We start from the raw sequence: 22,851 nt of genomic DNA, 5'->3' as shown, positions 1-22,851 counted from the left end.
CTGGCACCCACCTGGCCTCAGTGCCACGCTTCAATGGTCAGCAACACCAGGACCGTTTGTTCTGAGTTTCACCATTGGAAGGAGCTCATAGCCACACCTCTGCATTATTTAGTGGCCGCCAGCTTCACAGTACCAGTGGATGAAGCGTGACAACTGATTATGTTCCGTGTCTTAACCTTTCACTCGCCGCCTCCCACAACGGCAGCCTCGCCTCATTCATGACTCGTGCTGCTTGGCTGGTTTCTCTTTCATAAAAGTTGAAGCACAAACTTTTTTTCTTTCATCAGTAGAAATTCCTGCGTAAGCGCCTGCATACATACAAACGTACAAACATAAATCTCGGACTATGGCGGAATGAGGGTAAAGCGCTTCTCTACATTTCATAGCACGTATTGGCACGAACGTTATTTACTCACGTGGGGATTTAAAACTGATAAAAGTAGTCGAGGTGGAATGCACTAAGGCTCCGGGAAGATGGTTTGTTTTGAAATGTCACCGCGTACCAACCCGTCAAACGATACACATGGTGCCTGGCTTCCCATGTCAGCCACTCGCGGGGGCGACCACTTGCACGTGACACTTCGCTACACACTGCACCTCGGGAGTGACAAACATTCTCGCTCATCACACCCATCCAAGGAGCGGACGTGATGCAGCTTACGCTAGACCTTTTATTTATATTCTACATCCTTCTTAATGGTGAGAGGCGTTCGCGCGCACCACACACCTCTAAAGAATGAATGAGATGGAGTTTCATATCTATTGCGAGTAAATTTACATTCTTATTCATATCCGGATATCTTTTCATTTTTCTATCCGTGTGCCTCCATTCATGTCACGCGGCGCACGGGACAACCATCGCTCAAACCGCAACACTCGGCGCAGTCCCGGTACAGTCCACGTGTAGGCCTGATGGCTTCTTGCAGTTTCCCTTATTTTCTTATGTGCTTATGTAGAAAACAGAAGTTGATTTACAAACGATACTTACAACGTGTTTTATAATCTTCCCTTGGTCTTAAGTACCCTGATCTTAGAATCTATCAATAGTCAAGTTTGTATGAAGACCGTCAGTAGATCACAGGGCCGTAGAGAGAGGGTAAGTTGAGAGAAATCTGATAGAGGTGGTATAGAGAATATGACAAGGGTAGGACAAGAAATAATGGGTGCAAGCCTGATAAAGTTAGACTGAAAAAAAGGGATAGAAAAGAACTGGTTCTCAGATAGAGTAGTAGATGAATGGAAGACTCACTGATAAGGTTGTTAGTGCCAAGTCATTACGTGGCTTTAAAAGATCACACAGATTTATAGAGAAGAATGATAGGTGGAAATAGGTAATTATGTTTCATAAAGGGACTGCCATGTATAGACATGTTCTCATGACCCAGGACTGAGGGAATACGTAAAACACAGTGGAAGTGAGTACAGAATGATTACTTCTGACCGTAACTACAAGTCCGAGGGTCGCACAAGATACGTCGCCCCGCCCGCAGGAGCCCCCTCAGTGCCTGTATAGTGCGGAATAGAGGAAGGGCGTCGCCTCCTGCCTCGGGACGGGCGTGGTGGTAATAGTTAATACATTATACCGTGGTATTGTCATTTGTTCGTCTGTCTGCCTGTCTGTCTGTGCCTTGTCTGTTAGCTTGTGCTTTTTTTCTTTCATGTCCTGTCTGTTTTACTGTATGTGTATCTGTGTATCTTGGCCTGTCTGTATGTACGTCTCTGTCTGCATATCTGTCTGTCTCCCTGTTTGTCTCTATGTCTTCCTGGCCTCCACTCTGTAAGTCTACCAGTGTGCCTTGATTTTTACGCCTATAAAACTACAGCCTACATGCATACAAAGCGCACGGAAGCACATACGGACACTCCACATGCATATAAAAGAGATGTAGCTCTCTCTCTCTCTCTCTCTCTCTCTCTAGGTCTCTCCAGGAAGGACAAACAGCTGCATGTTGGGTTTGCTGAGTGAGATAGATGGAAGCACTTCCGGCCGACCATTCTTTATCTACCAGTGGCTCTCTCTCTCTCTCTCTCTCTCTCATCTCTCTCTCTCTCTCTCTCTCTCTCCTCTCTCTCTCTCTCTCTCTCTCTCTCTCTCTCTCTCTCTCTCTCTCTCCTCCTCTCTCTCTCTCTCTCTCTCTCTCTGTGTGTGTGTGTGTGTTTTGTGTGTGTGTGAGTGTGTGTGTGTAGTGTGTGTTGTGTGTGTGTGTGTGTGTGTGTGTGTGTGTGTGTAGTGTGTGTATGTGTTGTGTGTAAACAACGGGATAGAGAGAGAGAGAGAGAGAGAGAGAGAGAGAGAGAGAGAGAGAGAGAGAGAGAGAGAGAGAGAGATGAGAGAGAGAGAGAGAGAGAGAGAGGAAGAGAGAGAGAGACTGACCAAACAGAGACTGACACAACTAACTAACTGGGCTGAGAAGAGAAACAGGACATACCAAAAGACAGACAAACGAATAGCAACACTATACTCTCTCTCTCTCTCTCTCTCTCTCTCTCTCTCTCTCACTTCTCTCTCTCTCTCTCCTCTCTCTCCTCTCTCTCTCTCTCTCTCTCTCTCTCTCTCATCCCGTTGTTTACCCTAGTTCTTCCTCTTCCTCCTCTTCAACCAACACAACTCTCAGGCCTTACCCTTAAACCCTTCATTCCTTCCAAACCACCAACCACTTCCTGAGACTCACGGCGGGACTGCATCGGAAGACCCTTATGTTAATGACCATATCCTGCCTTCTGGCCCCTCCCTCTGCCCCACGTAAGCCTGGCAGGTTACAAACAACCCTACTGGCGCCTGAGATCTTATCCTCTCCTATCCCAGCATAACACACCACAAGGAAGGTTCTGTAGCGGAATATCAACAGAGAATACAGTACTCTATCTGTATTCACCTTACCTACTGACATATTAGCCTCATTAGTATGCTTCCCCCCCCCGCCCTCCTCCTCCTCCCTCGGTGAGTCACGCATGCCCGCAGGTGTTCCCTCAGGTGCGTCGTCAGGTTAATCAGGTGTAATTAAGCACGTGCCATTGCTTCCCGACGTGCATGTGGGAGGAAGGGAAGGCAGTGTGATGGCTTTTTAAATAGGTTTGTTTATGTGGCTGTGAGTCACGGATTTCTGAGGTGAAGGAAATAAAGGGAGGAGGAAGGCGTACAAGTGAATGTTTGTTTTGTAAAGACGGTGAGTTCAATTTTAGTGTTTTTACTGTTGTTGTTATCATAAGTGTTATTGTTATTCGTTCGTTTGTCAATGTTCAGAATCAACATGAGAAGAGAATGAAGGTTTGTATGGAAGAGTAGTTAGCTGAATAATTATGGTGTTCCTGTTGTTATTAACTTTAGTATCATTATTATTTGCTCCTCCTTTGTCGTCGTTCGATAATAATAAGAGAACGTACACGAGCATTGTCTAAATGTCACTATTATTAAAGACAACAGCTATTATCATCATTTTTGTTGTTAGTCACACAAAAAAAACAACAATAAACGCACGAACAATCACAAGACCTTTCAAAACACAAAAACCATTCAAATTAACACCAAAAGTATCATCATCATCAACAGCAAGAGCAGCAAAACGCCAGAGCTATCCCCGATCCGCCCATTGTCTCGCCGCCCTTCCCCCCCCCCCTACAACACGCTGCCCCCAGCGGTATCTGCGGTTATCAGGGCGGCGGGCGGGCGGGGGAAATATTTACCTTGAGCGGCGCCAGCGGGGAGGGGGCACGCTGGATGAGGGGCGGGGAAGGGTTGTGGGAGTAGTGAGGGTCCCGCAGCGGGCTTCTTGGAGAATGAGGGCGGGAGGAAAACGGGAAGAGGTGGGGGTGGGCGGCGGGAGGTTTATTCTGCGCGGGAGGAGGTGGTTGTCTTCTTCCGCTGGAGGGAGAGAAGGTGGGAGAGGGTGGAAGAGAGGGTAAGAGGTTGTGTTTGGAGGGGAAGGGGCTGAAAGAGAGGAGGTGTCTACTAGGTGAGACGGTGGGAGAGAGGAGCTGTGTTGAGGGTGTAAAGTAGGTAGGAAGGGGGTGTTTGGTGGATGAGGGGGGGGTGGGAGAGAGGTGTTTGGAGGGTGAAGGGGTGGGCGCGAGCAGATGGATGGTTGGCAAGAGAGAAAGGGGGTGTTTGCAGGGTGAGAGGGAGAGATGAGGCAGTATCTGGAGGGTGAAAGAAGCGGGGGAGTCACGTTTTGAGCAGGGCGAGATTATGGAAGTGTGGAGTGGCGGGGTGTGAGTGGGAGGGTGAGGGTGAGTGATGCTTCCCCCTGATTACTTCCTTTGCCTCACCTCACACCTTGACCTGAACGCTCTCGCCGCAAACCACGCGCGGGAAGAAAAAAAGAAAAAAAAAGAAAGAAAAAGGTAATTTATACACAAGTTTACCCAACTCTCAAGCTTAAATTGCAACAGGAAGCTACATGAACTACAAACCTAGCACATCTAACAGTCAGCGGTGAACGTTATTTGGGACTTTCAAGAGTGTTTCATAAATTCTAATGGCACTTTAACAAGGACTCCTCGCTATCAATAAAGTAAAGAATGCCACGACCCAACTAATCATCTCTGTGGTCTTTAAAAATAGTCCTGATGAGAGAGTAAAGCGTTTAAGGGCTCGGTATTAAACCCTATTATGTTTCGAGTTTATTGTATTAATGTGCGACGAGAGAATGAAGTGCTTAAGAACTCGCTATTAGGCACTGTTATGTTTAGATTTCATTATTATTATCAGTGTGCGAAGAACGTCGTGATGAGATAATGAAGCACTTGAGAACACAGAGACCTAAGCTGTGACAGTTCCTAGGTGACGTGGGTATCAGGAGTGCACACTGAACACAGCACGGCCGCCCCTGTACACGATCTGATGACACACACACACACACACACACACACACACACACACACGCCCCCTGCCACCTAGCCAAGCGACCTGGCAAAATGGTGATGACATTATCCAGTACATCATGGGGAACGCTCATTAAAAATTCATGTCAGTGGCTCCTTCATTCCTTGATCATAGTGGTGGTGGTGGCGGTGGTGATGGTGGTGATGGTGGCGATGGTGGTGATGGTGGGTTTGTTGTTGTTGTTATTAAGTATGTATGTAGTTATGCATATATGTATGCACCTCAGAATTGTAGATGGTGATGCACATACTGATATCAACAAGACTGATTTGATGTTAAAATAAAGAATAACTGGAGTACCGTTTACTACTACTACTACTACTACTACTACTACTACTATCATCGTTATTATCATTCTCATTACCATCATTATTATCACTATCATCAGCATCACCACCATTACCACACAACTCCCAGACAACCTTTATCTCCCTCAGTGACGCATCATCCTGGCTTCCCATACCCGCCCGGTCCCTCCCCACTCTACCCCGCCAGACATCAAGTGCCGGACCACGTCCCGCGGAGGCATGTGCGAGGCAGAGCAAGGTGACGAGTAACCAGGAAGGGTACCACACCCGGCACCACCTTTACTATGAAGTCTGCAGCCCGTATTCTTAAACACTTCTGCGCCGCACCTCTATTACATTCAAAAGGTTCTGGTTAAAATTACTCAGGTGTTTAAGAGTGCTTTTGATAATTCTAGTGACAAATTTACAAGATTTCAACATTTTTAAGAGGAGGAACACTCTTGAGAACCCAGTTAATCATCTGCGGCCTTCGAAAATTGTCATGGCGCGAGAGCAAAACGTTTCTAAATATGGGCTTAATTAAGTCTCCAGCCACTGAGAGCCAAGAACACAAGGGAAGCTGCAAGACACCAGCAGACCTACACGCGGGAGTTCCTGTGTAAATCATGCCTATCTATATCCATCTGCCAGTCATGTTCATAAATTAATCTGATCTTATTTCAGTTTCCGACTGACTCAGCACTAAACTGAGTCTATTCCCGTCATCTAACGCTCTATTTTAAAACTAATACATTCTCTCTCTCTCTCTCTCTCTCTCTCTCTCTCTCTCTCTCTCTCTCTCTCTCTCTCTCTCTCTCTCTCTCTCTCTCTTAATCTAGCCTTAAGAAGCTTTTTTATCCAGTCACTTCTAGTCCTGTCCTGATTACTAACCCTTAAGATCTTGTCTACATCATCCTTGTATCCCTCATGACACTTCAATACCTCTATCAAGTCACCTCTTAACCTTCGTCTCCCTGACGAATATAAATTTCAAAGCCTTACAGCAGCGCGAAGGGCCAGCCAGAGGATCATTAATATGGTAATGCCAAGGATACTCAGCCTCAGCCTCCACCAGTACAGGAATCCCGTGTGTGGCGCCCAGTACGCCGTGCACCGGGTGGTCACTGGGACCTGATTGGTGTGCGGGCCACGCCACACAGCGCGACAGCCCGCATCATACCACTGCTCTATATATAGTGCAAATAATGGAAGAAAAAGTGTTTACATATACAAGTATGGGTTTTGATACGGGGTGGTCCCTTGTGTGTATGTGTGTGTGATAAACAGAGCACTTGAAGGCATATAAATAACATTGAATCACTTAGTGCAAGTACTAGTAGGCAGTAATAATAATAATAATAGTGATGATGATGATGATGATGATGATACTGATAATAATAATAACAACAATAACAATAATAATAATAATAATAATAATAATAATAATAATAATAATAATAATAATAATGATAAAATAGCCATAACAAGGATATTATTAGTGAATAATCTGCCGAACAGGTGATTGGTGCAGGCGCACACTGCAACAATCTGAGCGGCGCCTCCATTCCACCACACGTCAAGCTGCGGCATGACACGACGCCGTTTTCACACAACACTTGCTGCTCACAACAAATGCGTGCACACACACACACACACACACACACACACCAAGTATTGCGGCACCACATGAAACATTCATTACCGACACAATTATCACGCGAATCCACGACCCAACACGCGGTGAGAATGACAACTGCTAGAGCAACACACGAGTCCGGAAAGGTCATGCAATTACTTTCGGTAAGGACATGAGGGAGGGAAGGGGTGGCGGCAACACACCTGGATCAACAGCTGCGGGTGCTCAGTTGTAACACAGGCGGTGTGCTGCGCGGGGCCCGCACATGTAAATCCTTCAAACGTGTCACAAATTCACCACCACCGCGGCCAGACTCGTAGAAATCACTCGCTTCACTAGTGACGAGCCCTGCAAAAGCCTGAGGTGCGGCACCACCACCAGCACCTCGGGGCGCCGGGGGCTGTTCTTTCCCCGCGGTGCCAGGTGGAGCAGGCAGCCGTCTGTCCTGTAATCCTGCGACGTGGTGCAGGCGGCTGGGTAAGCAGACAGCTGCGTCCTTTCTCACCACCAGCTTCACACAAACTGGCTCGCCGCGCCGCGCGTTGCGCGAGGCGAGAAGCAGCGAGCAGCAGGAGGGGGCGGCGCGGACCGGGAACTGGCGGCCCAGGTGAGGCGAGTTGCCGATTCATTGCTGGCGCCACATGAACGGGAGTTTGACCTTTGGCGATGTTCACACTGTGTTCTCCAAGATAAAAGGGTTCTTCCACCTCACTCGTTTTCAGACAACTTCCGGCCCAGACGTGACTGCGCTGCTCCGCTTATCTCCATCTTTTTCTTTTACTTTATTTATTATTATTATTTTTTTTTTTGTTTACTCGCTCATTTTCCTTTTTCTTTTAAAGTTTATTCGCCAATACCTTTCTTTACCTTCACTCGTAACTACCCTCCCCTGCTTAAAACCACTCCTATCCACCCCCCCCACTCTCTCTCTCTCTCTCTCTCTCTCTCTCTCTCTCTCTCTCTCTCTCTCTCTCTCTCTCTCTCTCTCTCTCTCTCTCTCATATAATTCTAGCACGCGTGATTCAGTTGCTTATAATACCTTCCGTACTGCACGAGGAATGTTCACTTATCACAACCTCGACTGATATTAATTTTTGCTCCAACAAACCACCTTTGCACTGCCGCTCGGGACGCCCACCACACTCCCATCCTCCCGCTGCTCACCCCACGCGTCTTATACCAACACTGTGACACGGTGAATAGGAAGAACAGTTTTTTTTTCTTTTGTAGATGGCGGCTTGGGGAAGAGACAAAGGATTAGAGAACTAAGAAACAGGAAGGCAAAGATGGAGGAAGGAGGTCAGGAAGGAAGAAAAGAAGGAAGGAAGTGGGAGGGGAGAAAGTTCATGGGTATTCACTCTTAAAGATACTCACTGCCTTTCCTCTCTCTCTCTCTCTCTCTCTCTCTCTCTCTCTCTCTCTCTCTCTCACTTAGACTTTACGCACAAACATCGATACAGCTCATTTCTTCTCTCACCTCTAATCAGTTCAGTTAGGTTTCTTTTAGTCAACTCCAGTTAAAATCTTATATAGCTTCAGTGCATTTCAAGTAAGTTACGTTTAATTAGTAAGTATAATGCATGAGGTTCTTTGCGTCTAGCTGACTTTGTTGTTGTTGTTTCGTTGTATAGTAAGTTCTAGTCTATATATGCACGAGGTATCAAGAGGGAGGTTAACGTGAGAGGATTATTAAGAGAAGATACATGCAGTAAAGTAAGGGAAGGTCGTCTTTGTTCATCATTCTCTTCCTCGTTACTGTTTAAGGTCGTCTGCTGAAGCTTCCTACCACTACCACCATCACCACCAACACCATTATCATTACTCCACTACTACTACTACTACTACTACCAATACTACTACTGCTACTATTACCACAACCTATTACAACTACTACGACTACTACTACCACCACCACCAACACCACCACCACCACCAATACCACCACCATTACCACAACCACCAAAAACCACTACCTCCACCACTACTACTACCCTCACACACAGGCGCCTTGAAGTCCACCACAATCTACAGTCCCCTACTACCTTACAGCCTCACAGCGTCACGTCTGCCACACTCATGTTTAAACGGGCCACCCATCACCTGTCTGGCACACGTGACTGGCATTATCCGCCTCACCTGTACCTGCAACACTCAACACCTGCCTCCCATCCACCTGACACACCTCACTGGGGCTCAACGTACCTGCTCCGATCCCACCTGACGCCCACGCAGCTTTTATCTGTAGTCCCGTAAGCTTATTTATCTCGCGACCTGTTCTCACGCGTTACTTACTTGCTATGAAGTTAAATTTAAAAAGGGAATAGGAAGAAACTGGTGGTGAATGGTAGATAAATGGAATAGCCTCAGTAATCAGACTGTTAGTGACGAGTCAATAGGAAATTCTGTAAGATTAGAGAAATTCATGGATGGGGATGATAGTGAAAATATGTAGATATGTTTTACAAAGAAATGGGAGGAAACTGATTATCAAGCAGAGTGGTAGATGAATGGAATAGACTCAGTAATTAGCTTGTTAATGGTGGTTAGTGGTGGTGAGGTGAGCTTTAAAAGATAAGTTAAATTTATGGATGGGGATGATAGGTAGAAATAAATGGGTATGGTTTATACTTGGACTGACACGTGTAGGGTTCTTGCAGCTTCCTTTGTTTTCTTATGTTTTTATGTTCTTGGTTGCATGATGTAAACTTTAAGGCGACGTAGTAAAAAGGAAGGTCATATGACGTCACACGCAATTAATTAGTATGTGTTATCTATGAATAAATAAGCTGATGATGTGTCAAGTATTTATTTATTTATTTATTTATTTATTTGTTTTTAAATTTTGTGGAGTGTTGCTGCGTCTACCATCACCACCACCACCACCACCACCAATACTACGACTGCTGCTGCTGCTGCTGCCAACACCACAGTTTTCATATCCCACCAGAAGTACGTGACTTATAAGAGGTGATGTTGCCTTCACTACCTGTTAGCCGTTTTCATGCGAGAGGAAGGAAAACGCAGAATGCTCGTAAACGCACTGAGTCAGACAGCTTTGGGTGATGTTTCGATACACGTTGGTTCGAGTTGCTTCATGATTCACGCAATAACCAATGAGGGAAGCCTCTTATATAGTCTTTGGGGCGGCAACCAAGAAATCTCAAGTCTCTCCAGCTTCCTTGGAGGCAACTGGTGATACTTACATACTGTGAGCAATGAAATTTGGCAGACGCTAGACGTCACACGACAGCGGAAACGAGTGAAAGCACATAAAACCTCTAGACTAATGTACAAGAGATAACCACTGCATAAAACACTGACGGGCGGAAAGCACTGTCACAATACGGAGAAGTAGTGAAGGTAAATAGATTTTTGCTCGTGTGTATTGAGGTCGTAGTGGGGATCAGCGTGGCTCAGGCATGAAGGCGGCATGACACTGAGGACTGCCTTTGATTTCAAGGCGGCGATGCGACTTGGGCTTCTTCTTCTTCTTCTTCTTCTTCTTCTTCTTCTTCTTCTTTTGCTACCAAGAAATAAGGAACTGAAAATCAAATACCTACATAATTTCTAGGTCATATTTTTGCCACTAGTTTTGCTGTAAGGTTACCTTTAGTTAGTAAGTATAATGCATGGGGCTCCTCGTGTTCAGCTAACATTGCTGTTGTCAAGTACATCAGTTATAGTCTATAAATGGAGGAGGCATCAAGAGGGAGCATATGATTTCTACTTTTTATTAATATTATCACTTGTATTAACTGATTTGATGTGAAACTGTAGAAGAAACTAAAAACCAATGATGTATATAACTTTTACAGCATATACGAAATAAAGACTGCGAGTTATTTATTTATTTATCTATCTATCTATCTATCTATCTATTTTTTTTCTACCATAGATCTGATATTAAGGTAACAAAAACTTAATATCTAATACATGTAAGTACGCATTCAATTTCTACGGCACATATAGGTAAGGACTGCCAATCTCTGTACCATCTGTCACATATCAGCTGGCTTGTCAATCCCTGCCACATCTCAGTCTGTATAGAACCCTGCCAGCCTCCCATGACTGATAGATAGATAGATAGATAGATAGATAGATAGATAGGTAGGTAGATAGGTAGGTAGGTAGATAGATAGGTAAATAGATAGGTGGATAAATAGGTTGATAGGTAGATAAGTAGATAGATAGATAGATACATACATAGATAGGTATATTATAGATAGACAGATAGATAGACAGATAGGTAGGTACGTAGTTAGATAGATAGATAAATAGATAGATATATTGACTGACTGATAAGTATAACGATAGACGAACATTAATACAGATAACTAGAAAGATAAAACAAATAGACAGATAGATCCATACACAACTAAATCAATCGAACAAGCAATCAACAAATAAACAAGTAAATAAACAAAGAACAATAACGTAATGAAACAAGGAACCACCACCACCACCACCACCACCACCACCATCACAACCACCACCTGCCTGTCTCACACTAACGGCACGAACATCCACCTGCACCCGGTAACCCCCACGGACCTTTAATACAACCCACCATCCACCAGATCCTCCGCCGCCAGCACTACAGTCCCTATCCTTTGTCACACCCTCACCAATGTACTCTTCTCCAGCCGAAATCTTGCACTAATACTCCTGCAATTATTTTTTTTCCTCCAGTAATTTCATCTTTCCCTTACTAGTTGAGAATATAAGAAATCAGTTGATACAAGTAATAATAATAATAAAAAAAAGTAGAAATCATGTGCTCCCTCTTGATGCCTCCTCCATTTATAGACTATGACGTACTTAACAGCGAGACAACAGCAATGTCAGCTGCACACGAGGAGCCCCAGGCATTATACTTACTAACTAAACGTAACTTTACAGCAAAACTAGTGGCAAAAATATGACCTAGAAATTATCCAGGTATTAGATTTTCAGTTTCTTCCTTCTTGGTAGCAAAAGAAGAAGAAGAAGAAGAAGAAGAAGAAGAAGAAGAAGAAGAAGAAGAAGCTCAAGTCGCATCGCCGCCTTGAAATCAAACCAGTGTGTCACCAAAGGCAGTCCTCAGTGTCACGGCCCTTTCATGCCTGAGCCGCGTTGATCCCACTACGACCTCAATACACACGAGCAAAAACCTATTTACCTTCACTACTACTACGTATTGTGACAGTGCTTCCCTCCCGTCACAGTTTTACGCAATGGTTATCTCTCGTACATTAATCTAGATGCTTTATACGCGTTCACTCCTTTCCACTGTCAGGTGACGTCTGCAAATCTAGTACCTATAGGTGAATGTATAAATCTGTCAGCTTAACTTCAGTTGTATGTGAAATAATTGAGTCAGTAATAGCGAAGAACATTAGGGAGCATTTAGACAAACATAACTTGATAAATCAGTCACAGTATGGCTTCACGAAGGGGAAGTCTTGCCTTGCGAACCTGTTAAGTTTTTACAGTAAGGTTTAAGAGGCGGCAGATAATGGTGATCGTTATGACATCCTATATCTGGACTTTAGTAAAGCGTTTGACAAGGTATTCCATCACAGGGTCCTGAAAAAAAGGTAAGGGCGCGCGGGATAGATGGGAAGGTGTTAGACTGAGTAAGATCGTGGCTAACCGACAGGCGACAGAGTTGTAATAAACGGCTCTAAATCCGAGTGGGATCAAGTTTTTTTTTTTTCTTTTTTTTAACCACCGCTTCTGACCGTGTTCGGGGACCGGTATCTCAGTGGGCTTTTTTTTTTTTTTATTATATTTTTGTTGCCCTTGGTCGGTGTCCCTCCAACATAAAAAAATAAAAAATGTAATTAGTGGGGTGCCACAAGGATCAGCATTAGGACCATTGTTGTTTTTAACATATATCAGTGACTTGTATAGTGGAATTAGAAGTGATGTTAGTAAATTTGCGGTTGACACAAAGATAGGTAGGTTAATTAGGTTAGAATCGGATGCCATCGCCTTGCAGGCAGATTTGGATAGGATGAGCGAATGGACGGACAGATGGCAAATGCAGTTTAATATCAGCAAATGCAAAGTACTTAGCGTAGGTAGAGGAAACCCACACAGTAGGTACACAATAAACAACGAAACTCTGGTAAGTTCAGGGTACGAAAGACTTTTAGGAGTTATAGTTAACTCTGAACTCCGTCTACGAAAGCAATGCATACAGGCCAGAAACAGGGCAAATATGGTATTAGGATTAATTTGTAGGAGTGTTAAATGTAGAAGTCCCGAAGTAATGTTAAAGTTATATTTGGCGCTGGTCAGACCTCATCTAGACTACGCTGTGCAGTTCTGGTCCCCATATTACAGGAAGGATATAGATCTATTAGAATCAATACAAAGGAGAATGACTAAAAGGATACAGGGGATGAGGAGTATTCCTTACCGAGCGAGACGCACGTACTATTTTCCGTTATTTTTAGTAACACTCGATTAAACAGCATTTTTTATCGTCTCATTCTTACCAACGCGTTCTTCTCTAACCAGAATCTCTTTAAAACATCTTTATTTTTCTTTTATTTTCTTTACGCACGTGTTATTTTCCGTTTTTTTTTTTTTCGTAACATTCGATACATTTTTTTTTTTTTTGTCGTCTCACCCTCACTACAGCTTTCTTCTCCAATCAGAATCTCTTTAAAACGTCTGCACACTTAAATTTCCTCTTCCTAGCCAGATATTCTTATAAAACTTATTTCTTGCTCCAGTCCCTCCTTTTCTTTTCCTTTCCCTTCCCTTTCCTCCTTTTTAAAACATCTGCATTCTTAAACTTCCTCTTTTTTCGTCAGATATTCTAATGAAATTTACGTCATATCCCAGTTCCTCCTTTCCTTTTTCTTTCCCTTCCTTTCCTCTCCCCTTTCTTTCCCTTTTAAAACATTAGCTCTCTTAAACTAAGTCTTCTTTTTCGTTAGATATTCTTTTGAAATTTACGTCCTTTCCCAGTTCCTCCCAGCTCTTCCATCCCCTTTCGTCCCTTTAAAATGCCTGTCCCTTAAAACTTCCCCATCCACTCGAAATATTCTTTTATGATTCACCTCCTGACCTAGTCCCCTTCCCTTCCCTTCCCTTCCCCTCCCCTCCCTCGTGTAAACCCAAATAATACCTTTGGCCTTTGATGCGTCCATATTATCTACTTCGGCCATCAACACGCCACGATACCCACGATACGTGACTTGCATGAAGGCTTCCTGTGTTGAGAAGTTATTGTTGTTGATTGTTGTGGTATTCTTCACTCTAATGCTTGTTATTGTGGTGCCGCTGTGTTAGCTTATGTCGTGTAACTTATTAGTATGATCGTGTTTGTTCTTTCATCTTGTTTTATTTAATCGTCTATTGTGCGGAGTTGAGTTATATAGTGGATAGATCTAATACTCATTTCTTCATAGTTTTATTTATTTAGTTTTAACCACCTTAGTTTTTTTTTTTTTTACTGTGATTCTTATTGTACATTTTATGAGAATAAAGAATACTGAGTTAAATTGAATATATACTCCTTTGTCTTGATGTGGCAAGAACATAATAATAACAATAACAACACAGGTATATAACAGGACTTCAATAATAATGGAAAAAAATAAATAAATAAAAGACCAGTCACTACTATACCAGCCCTTGTGACACAGCACCATATAGTTCAAATGACAAAGCATAAATAATTAATACATTTCAATTTTCTCTTCCTCTTCCTCTGAGTTTTATTTTCTATCTCATTTATTTATTTATTTTTTCGCAACAAGAGAAGCTATAAATTAAATGAAGAATGAACAGTACAAACTTTTTTCCTGTCATGGTGGCTTGATTCTTTCCTTCTCATTTCCTCTTTCTTCTTACTTGTTTTGTTTTCTTGTATTAATTTCTTCGTTTCTTGTTCCGTCTTCACTTAACGCAGTACTTAATGTAGGGTTACCACAAAATCATACGGCACTGGCTTGGGTTACGGGAGAGAGAGAAGCTGTCTTGAACGTGGATAGAATTCGCAACCTTATAACGCGTGTGGTTCACTAATTAGCGGCTTACCTGGCCAGGGTTACGATCAGAATCAAGGTGAACAGGTAACACGCGCTCAGGTAACTTCAAACCACTCACTCACACGGAAGAAAAGGAAGAAAGGATGAACAATACATTTTTACAACATATATGACGCCTTATAAGATGTTCTACCTCGTCTGAGTTGCAAATGACTGTAAGGTAAATACAAGTAAGCATATAACACGCATTCAGATAATTTTAAACAACTAAGGAAAATGAGGGAAAAAAAGAGAGGGATGGATGTCATACTAAATACAGTTAGAAACACAATTAAGTGGTCCCTTATGAAGTTATTATATTTCAGTGAACTCCCAATTAAAATCACGGTGAACAGGTAAAGCGTTAGACACTACGACATATTTTTTTTTTTTTAGTAACCCTTCATGATTATAATAAGCAAACATAAAACAACAGGTACTAAAATGCTTGAACTACTCTGTATTTCCTTTTTACGTCCGTGTTGCCCTTCGGAATTATACTCAAAATTTGCACTGCACCAATTTTGAGTATAATTCCACCAACTGAGAAAAGATTAAGGATAGACAAGAATCTTTTACCACAGGAGACTCTTCGTAAAATGTTCAATCCTAGCGAATTCACAATTAAACTGCAGATGAACAAGTAACACGCACTCAGGTGACTCCAGACCACTGAGTAACAAGGTGAAGAAGAGAAGAAGAGAAGAATCATTAGTATGCACACCTCTATAACCCAAGTGGCTCTTAATAAAACGTCCTACCACACAAATTTCACAATCAAACTCGAAGTGAACAGGCAGCACGCGCCCAAGTGACTTCAGCCCACTGGTTAACACAGGGAGGAATAAGCACACCTTTATAACACAAACAACCCTTAATAAAACGTTCTACATCACGAAACCTACAATTAAACTTCATGTGAATAGGTAAAACAAACCCAAGTGTAAAGTCACCATTGGGTAACAAGGAAAAAAAAAAAAAAAAATAGGAAGCATCAGCGTGACCCGAGCCAAGGAGGGGAGATCTCACAGCACACCGACCCAGCACGTCCAGCACTCAGCGATCGGCTCCTGGTGTTAGTGTGCGCCTTTGTTGTCGTGTATGCCTTGTCTAATAAATCCGCGTCCGTGCATTCAGGCGAGGAGAAAAGAGGAGCAGAGACACCCACTATTGTTAATATTGTTACTGGTTTTGTAATCACTGTGATGCTTTTCTTTCTTTTTCTTTTCTCTCTCTCTTTCTTTCTTCGCATTTTCTGGTAAACACAACACAGAGAAAGCGGGTTAAATGTAGTTATAATAGTCTGAATGCGTAATGATGGTAGTGGTGGTGGTGGCGGTGGAAGGGATCAGGGTCATATGATGTGATGTGATGTGATGTGATGTGTGTGTGTGTGTGTGTGTGTGTGTGTGTGTGTGTGTGTGTGTGTGACGACGGAATGACGCAGAGGACAGCTGATAAGAGAAGAAGGTGAGGAGAAGAAAGGGCATCTAGGATAAATATATATATAAAAAAAAAAAAAGAACAAAAGAAAACAAGATGATAAGGAATGGCCAACAATGACAGGGGAGCAAAGGAGACAGGGTTGGTTGACAGGGGTAGTGGTGGTGGCGGCAGCTGGGGCAGGGACTGGTGGTGGTGGTGGTGGTGGCATTGATACAGAGGAAGAAGGGAAGAAGGGAAGTGGGTACAGTGTTAGCTGGATAGGATGGTTGGGTGTGACCGCAGGGTTTGTGGTGGTGGTGATGGTGGTGGTGGTGGTAGTGGTGGGGCCTTCTCAGGTGAGGACAGGTAGATAATGACTCCCTTACCTGGTCTCGTTTTCCTCAACCTGTGTATAACGTTACATTCCGTCTGCCCTCTGAAACAGTTCCCACGCCACGCAATCAGCCGAGAGAGAGAGAGAGAGAGAGAGAGAGAGAGAGAGAGAGAGAGAGAGAATGTGTGCGTGTGTGCGTGTTTGAGTAGTAAGGGTTTGCAGTGATCGAAACCAGCGTTCTCAGATCACGCACAACGCATCAAAAGCTTCTTACTGTGTCGCCAACGTGAGCTTCGTCTTTCTGCTCTTCCTGTTCCTCCTCCTCCTCCTCCTCCTCCTCCTTCTCCTCCACTCTTCTTATTTCTTTTTCCTGTTCCTCCTTAACTCCACTTTCTTTTTTTTCTCTCTTTTCTTTCTCTTCCTGTTTCTCATCTTCAACATTTTATCTTATCTATCTTCTTTCTCTTCCTGTTCCTCCTTCTTCTCCTCCTCCATTTCACTCATCACTATCCCATCACCTCTCACCACCCTCCCCACTACGGATACAAAAGCAATAGGCTCTCACTCTCACCACACACGTTCCTGTTCTCCCCCTCTCCCTTCATCACCACGCTCGCGCCACTTTCCTCCTCCCCAGCTAGTCCAGCTCGTCGGGTGGTAGCAGAGGGGCGTGGGAACCAGGCCGGGTGACTGAATATACAGGTCCTATACCACACGCCTCCCAGCTCCAAAGCCATCCTGCCCATTCCTGACTAGCCTGCCGTGCCTCACCTTACGTCCTGACACATAAGTCTATTTCTGCTTCTTTCAGTGGCGTCTTTTGCTGGACAATGCCGTCACTTAAAACAGTAGCAGACGTAAATTGTGCCTGGTTTTCTTGTTAGGAGGCTGTCTATGTATGTACGCATCTACTTATCTATTTATCTATGTATCTATCTACTCATCCATCCATCTATCTGTTTATTTATCTATCCGTTTATCTGTCAATCTCCAGAAGGAAAGCTATCGTTGTCAAATAGAGTGGTAGAGGAATGAAATAAACTCAGTAATCAGGTTGTTGGTGCCGAGCCATTGGGGGGCTTCAAAGGATGATTGGTGGAAATAGGATAGGTGTGTTTCATACAGGGACTGCCACGTGTAGGCCAGATGGCTTCTTGCAGCTTCCCTTATTTCGCTACTCTCTTATACTTTTACGTACGTACAAGAGTCTGGCACCTCAGCGATAACAGGAAATAAGCATGCGCTGTTTGCATCTTGTCTGCGTATTTGTCTTTGGATATAAGAAACTGTAGTCATTTGTGTGTGTGTGTGTGTGTGTGTGTGTGTGTGTTGACAATGATTTTTTTTTTCATCTGTCTGTAGAGCATATGTTCTCGTGTAGCCTAATGCAGTATTGTAATGGTGTTGATTGTAATCGTAATGTACAACTCAAAATACACCATAGTAAAGAATTGTTTGCTGGGAAAAGTAAATACAGTCTGTCTCGTTTTACTTTACTTGTTAAGCTCAATCATTACAACAATTATATGATTGTATAAGTGATTAAAACTCAGTCATTTGTTGTTTTGCTTTATGATATAAAAAAAAAAAAAAAAGTCACTCAGTTGTTGCTACAAAGGTCAACTCTGGCAAGCTTCAGCAAGCCGTGGCCGGGCTGTGGCGGAGGGCCGTGCTTTGTGTAGCCTGCAGTAGTGAAAGAGTTACTGGGAGCGAAGACTTTGTACATTTTTACCTCTACACTGGAACCTCTGTCAAAGATTAATTCTATTTCATTATAACATTCATTTACAATACGTATGAACTGGGGAACGGCCTCGTGCGCGACGTCTTCACAACAGTTCTGTGTTGGAATGCTCTATTCTCTGTTTTGTAGTTGATTTCAACAATAAAATATTGAGATTAATTGAGCGAAGACACTGTTGCATTGGATCATTACAGTATTTTCATTCAGACTCTCAGCTAATTCAGTGAACCTCGGCGCACGTCCAGCTTCCTTGTGGCCCTCCAGACTGACGTCCTGTCACTTGTCTATGAAGGAGGCGCCGCCACGCCCACGGCGGGGAATTCATGCTGAATGCTTTCCAGCGTTTCGTTCCGGGACAGTGGTTGAGCGGTAGAAGAAACTGCAGACTATATCTTATGAGCGTGAGCGTGTCATGCTCAACTCTAAGAGAACGTGCACAGAGGACGCTGGTTTTCTCGCGCGAGCAACAGGCGCCGACCAGTACTGGTTTCTGGCCCTGGTAAGTGATCACAAAGGACGCCGGTAATCTGCTCCTACCAGCGCTGGGAGGGACACAGGTGGCAGGTTTATCTGTCAGTTGTGATTTACCAGCTGTGCAGCAAAAAATGTCAAACTCATCGTCTGGTGATGAGCTAATATTACTCCAAAGTACTCACGCAAAAACTTAAAAGAAGAAAAAGAAAAAATGAAAAAAAATAAATAAATTGCAAAAGAAAACAGTGTGGAGAATATCACCATCTTTTCCGTGACCTAACAAGACACTTGAGAAGATTAATTTTTGTTGAGTACACGTGGATGACTAAACATACTTTTGACTACATTCTCAAGAAAGCTGAGCACCGCCTGGTAAGGACAAGGTGTGACTGGCACAGACAGCCTATTCTGTCATAAATGAGACATGTCATCACTCTCAGGTGACCCGAAATCAAAGTACAAAACACGTTCAATATGGTACTAAATCTATATAATGACATATCCATCTTGTTAGACGTCCACTCGCGCGTGTTAACCAGACATGAATGGTCTAGGGAAATCAGTGAGGCCCTTCTATCCCGTCTCCTCTCTCTCTCTCTCTCTCTCTCTCTCTCTCTCTCTCTCTCTCTCTCTCTCTCTCTCTCTCTCTCTCTCTCTCTCTCTCTCTCTCTTATAAGAAACTTCTTACGCATTGAAGCATAGACAAAATGCTTTAGTTCCCACTATCATGAAGAAAAGAGTGGATATATTAGAAAACGACCTAAGTGAAAGGGTACCTTTACTAATTCTCTCTCTCTCTCTCTCTCTCTCTCTCTCTCTCTCTCTCTCTCTCTCTCTCTCTCTCTCTCTCTCTCTCTTAAAAGAAACTGTTCTTACGCATGGAAGCATAGAGGAGGAGGCAGTAGGCACCTGCCGAAACGATAATTACTCTCAGTGAGATCTAAAGCACTGGATCAGGGGTTGCTGTGAACTTATCATTAAACCCAGCTCTGACCTCACTGACAAGGGGGTAGTCACAGCCTGCCCTCTAAAGACAACTCTCTTCCTCCACACAAAACTACAAGCATCTAAACACACCGTTAACTCAAAATTTCAAAATTATCATAGCGACTCCTACACCAACCTCGGAGTCCCCATCTGGGGAGGAGACCACAAATGTCCCCAGGTCGGACTGCCCTTCTGACAACGACCCTAAGTGTCTTGACACCCCCCCCCCTCAACTTTTTCTTCATCAACTTCTGCAACATTAGCGGTCTAAGATCTAATTTTCAATCTGTAGAACACCACCTCTCCTCTTCTAAACCTCATCTTCTTTTCCTCACTGAAACTCAGGTGTCTGAGGCAGCTGACAGTAGCCCCTTTTCTGTTCCATCCTACTTTCTCTATCCTTATTTTCGATCCAAAGCTGGATGTTGCGTTTATGTGCGCAACGACTAAGCGAAGGTGCCTCTGGCGTTTTGCCTCTGGTAGTTGGGGGGGACCTGAGGAGGTATTTTGCTGATTTTCCTTGGAATAACTACTGCTTCCGTGTCAGAGACCCGTCTTTGTGTGCCGAGCGCATAACAGAGGTGATAGTGTCTGGCATGGAGGCGTACATTCCTCACTCTTTTTCTCGACCTAAACCTTCCAAACAATGGTTTAACACATCTTGTTCTCGTGCTATACATGATAGAGAGGTGGCTCACAAAAGGTACTTAAGCCTTCCACCACCAGAATTTCATGCACTTTATATTTCTGCCCGGAACCATGCCAAGTCTGTTCTCCAAATAGCCAAAAACTCTTTCATTAACAGAAAGTGTCAAAATCTTTCAAGATCTAACTCCCCTCGTGACTTCTGGCATCTAGCCAAAAATATCTCCAAAAACTTTGCTTCTTCTTCTTTTCCTCCTTTATTTCAACCAGATGGCACCACTGCTATCACATCTATTTCTAAAGCTGAACTCTTCGCTCAGGCCTTTGCTAAAAACTCTATCTATTAAACATCTATCTTGTCACAACCTTCTGTCTGATCGCCAGTATGGGTTCCGTCAAGGCCGCTCTACTGGCGATCCTCTGGCTCTCCTTACTGAGTCTTGGTCATCCTCTTTTAGAGATTTTGGTGAAACTTTTGCTGTTGCCTTGGACATATCAAAAGCTTTTGATAGAGTCTGGCACAAAGCTTTGATTTCCAAACTACCCTCCTACGGCTTCTATCCTTCTCTCTGTAACTTCATCTCAAGTTTCTTTTCTGACCGTTCTATTGCTGCTGTGGTAGACGGTCACTGTTTTTCTTCTAAATCTATTAACAGTGGTGCTCCTCAGGGTTCTGTCCTGTCACCCACTCTCTTCTTCTTATTCATCAATGACCTTCTAAACCAATCTTCTTGTCCTGTCCACGTTGATGATACCAACCTGCACTTTTCCACATCTTTTCATAGACGTCCAACCCTTCAGGAAGTAAACATTTCACACAGGGAAGCCACAGAACGCCTGACTTCTGATATTTTCTAAAATTTCTGATTGGGGCAGAGCAAACTTGGTATTGTTCAATGCCTCGAAAACTCAATTCTTCCATCTATCAACTCGACACAACCTTCCACAACTGTCCCCTTCTACACTGAATAACCACGGTCTGCCCTCTTCCTCAATGACACTCAACTGTCCCCTTCTTCTACACTGAATATCCACGGTCTGTCCTTTACTTATAATCTTAACTGGAAACTTCACATCTCATCTCTAGCTAAAACAGCTTCTATGAAGTTAGGTGTTCTGAGACGTCTCCGCCAGTTTTTTTTTTCATCCCCCCAGCTGCTAACTCTGTACAAGGGCCTTATCCATCCATGTATGGAGTATGCTTCACACGTCTGGGAGTTCCACTCATACCACTCTTCTAGACAGGATGGAATCAAAAGCTTTTCGTCTCATCAACTCCTCTCCTCTGACTGACTGTCTTCAGCCTCTCTCATCGCCGCAATGTTGCATCTATAGCTGTCTTCTACCGCTATTTTCATGCTAACTGCTCTTCTGATCTTGCTAACTGCATGCCTCCCCTCCTCCCGTGGCCTCGCTGCACAAGACTCTTCTTTCTCTCACCCCTATTCTGTCCACCTCTCTGATGCAAAAGTTAACCAGTATTCTCAATCATTCATCCCTTTCTCTGGTAAACACTGGAACTCCCTGCCTGCTTCTGTATTTCCACCTTCCTATGACTTGAATTCCTTCAAGAGGGAGGTTTTAAGACACTTATCCTTCTATTTTTTGACTACCGTTTTGGACCCTTTTCTGGGACTGGCATATCAGTGGGCTTTTTTTATTTATTTATTTTTTGTTGGATTTTTGTTGCCCTTGGCCAGTGTCCCTCCTACATAAAAATAAATAAATAAATGAATAAATAAATAAATAAAAATAAAAAATAATTAAAAAAAAAGACAAAAATGTTTTAGTTTCCGCCATCATGAAGAAAAAAGTGGATATAATATTAGAAAACGACCTAGGTGAAAAGGTAACTTAACTAATTCTCTCTCTTTTTTCTCTCTCTCTCTCTCTCTCTCTCTCTCTCTCTCTCTCTCTCTCTCTCTCTCTCTCTCTCTCTCTCTCTCTCTCTCTCTCTCTCTCTCTCTCTCTCTCTCTCTTATCGATACATGCCTGTACAAATACAGGGAGTCTTTTACATGTTAAAGGGAGTATGATGAGTACTCCCTATTTTAAAACCTAACCCTATAAAAATAGCTCAAATATTAATAATGATATAACAGTAATAATGAAAACGATAGTAATAATAAGGAAAATTATAACAATGATGATGATGATGATGATGATAATAATAACAGTGAGGCACTGCACTCAATAAAATGCTTGTCACTGTCACATTGCGCTAGTTATCGGTACGTGTCACTGTCACAGCACTGCACTGCACAGCACTTAATAGCCCGCGTCACTGACACGTCTTTCGCTGAACCACCTGTGCACCAACACCTGGACATTCTGGACACTCCACCCAGCAACACCAGGATTGTCCGGGCACTTGTCCGAGGCCAGAAATCTATTCTATCGTTTCACGTACGTA

General features: G+C 43.4%; 1 protein-coding gene across 7 annotated transcripts in view; it reads right to left on the bottom strand.

The window, feature by feature from the left end:
- The window catches only part of LOC135114255 (uncharacterized), a 72,055-nt gene that overhangs the window by 43,054 nt on the left and 6,150 nt on the right, over positions 1–22,851 (bottom strand). Inside the window, exons 1-2 of one of the 7 annotated variants that reach the window (XM_064030091.1) lie at positions 7,009–7,400; positions 3,685–3,862 (exon numbers count right to left, since the gene is read on the bottom strand). The exons of 2 other annotated variants lie outside the window; for them this stretch is intronic. The gene's annotated coding sequence lies outside the window, so the exon portion shown is untranslated. Of the gene's footprint in view, positions 1–3,684; positions 3,863–7,008; positions 7,403–22,851 lie in introns of those variants that run through there. 4 more of the 7 variants (XM_064030094.1, XM_064030096.1, XM_064030090.1 and 1 more) reach the window with 4 other exon arrangements.

The sequence above is a fragment of the Scylla paramamosain genome, chromosome 27 (genome assembly GCF_035594125.1).
Source record: "Scylla paramamosain isolate STU-SP2022 chromosome 27, ASM3559412v1, whole genome shotgun sequence".
NCBI lineage: Eukaryota > Metazoa > Arthropoda > Malacostraca > Decapoda > Portunidae > Scylla > Scylla paramamosain.
Note: the sequence above shows the minus strand (reverse complement) of the source record. Positions and strands in the feature narration are given on the sequence as shown.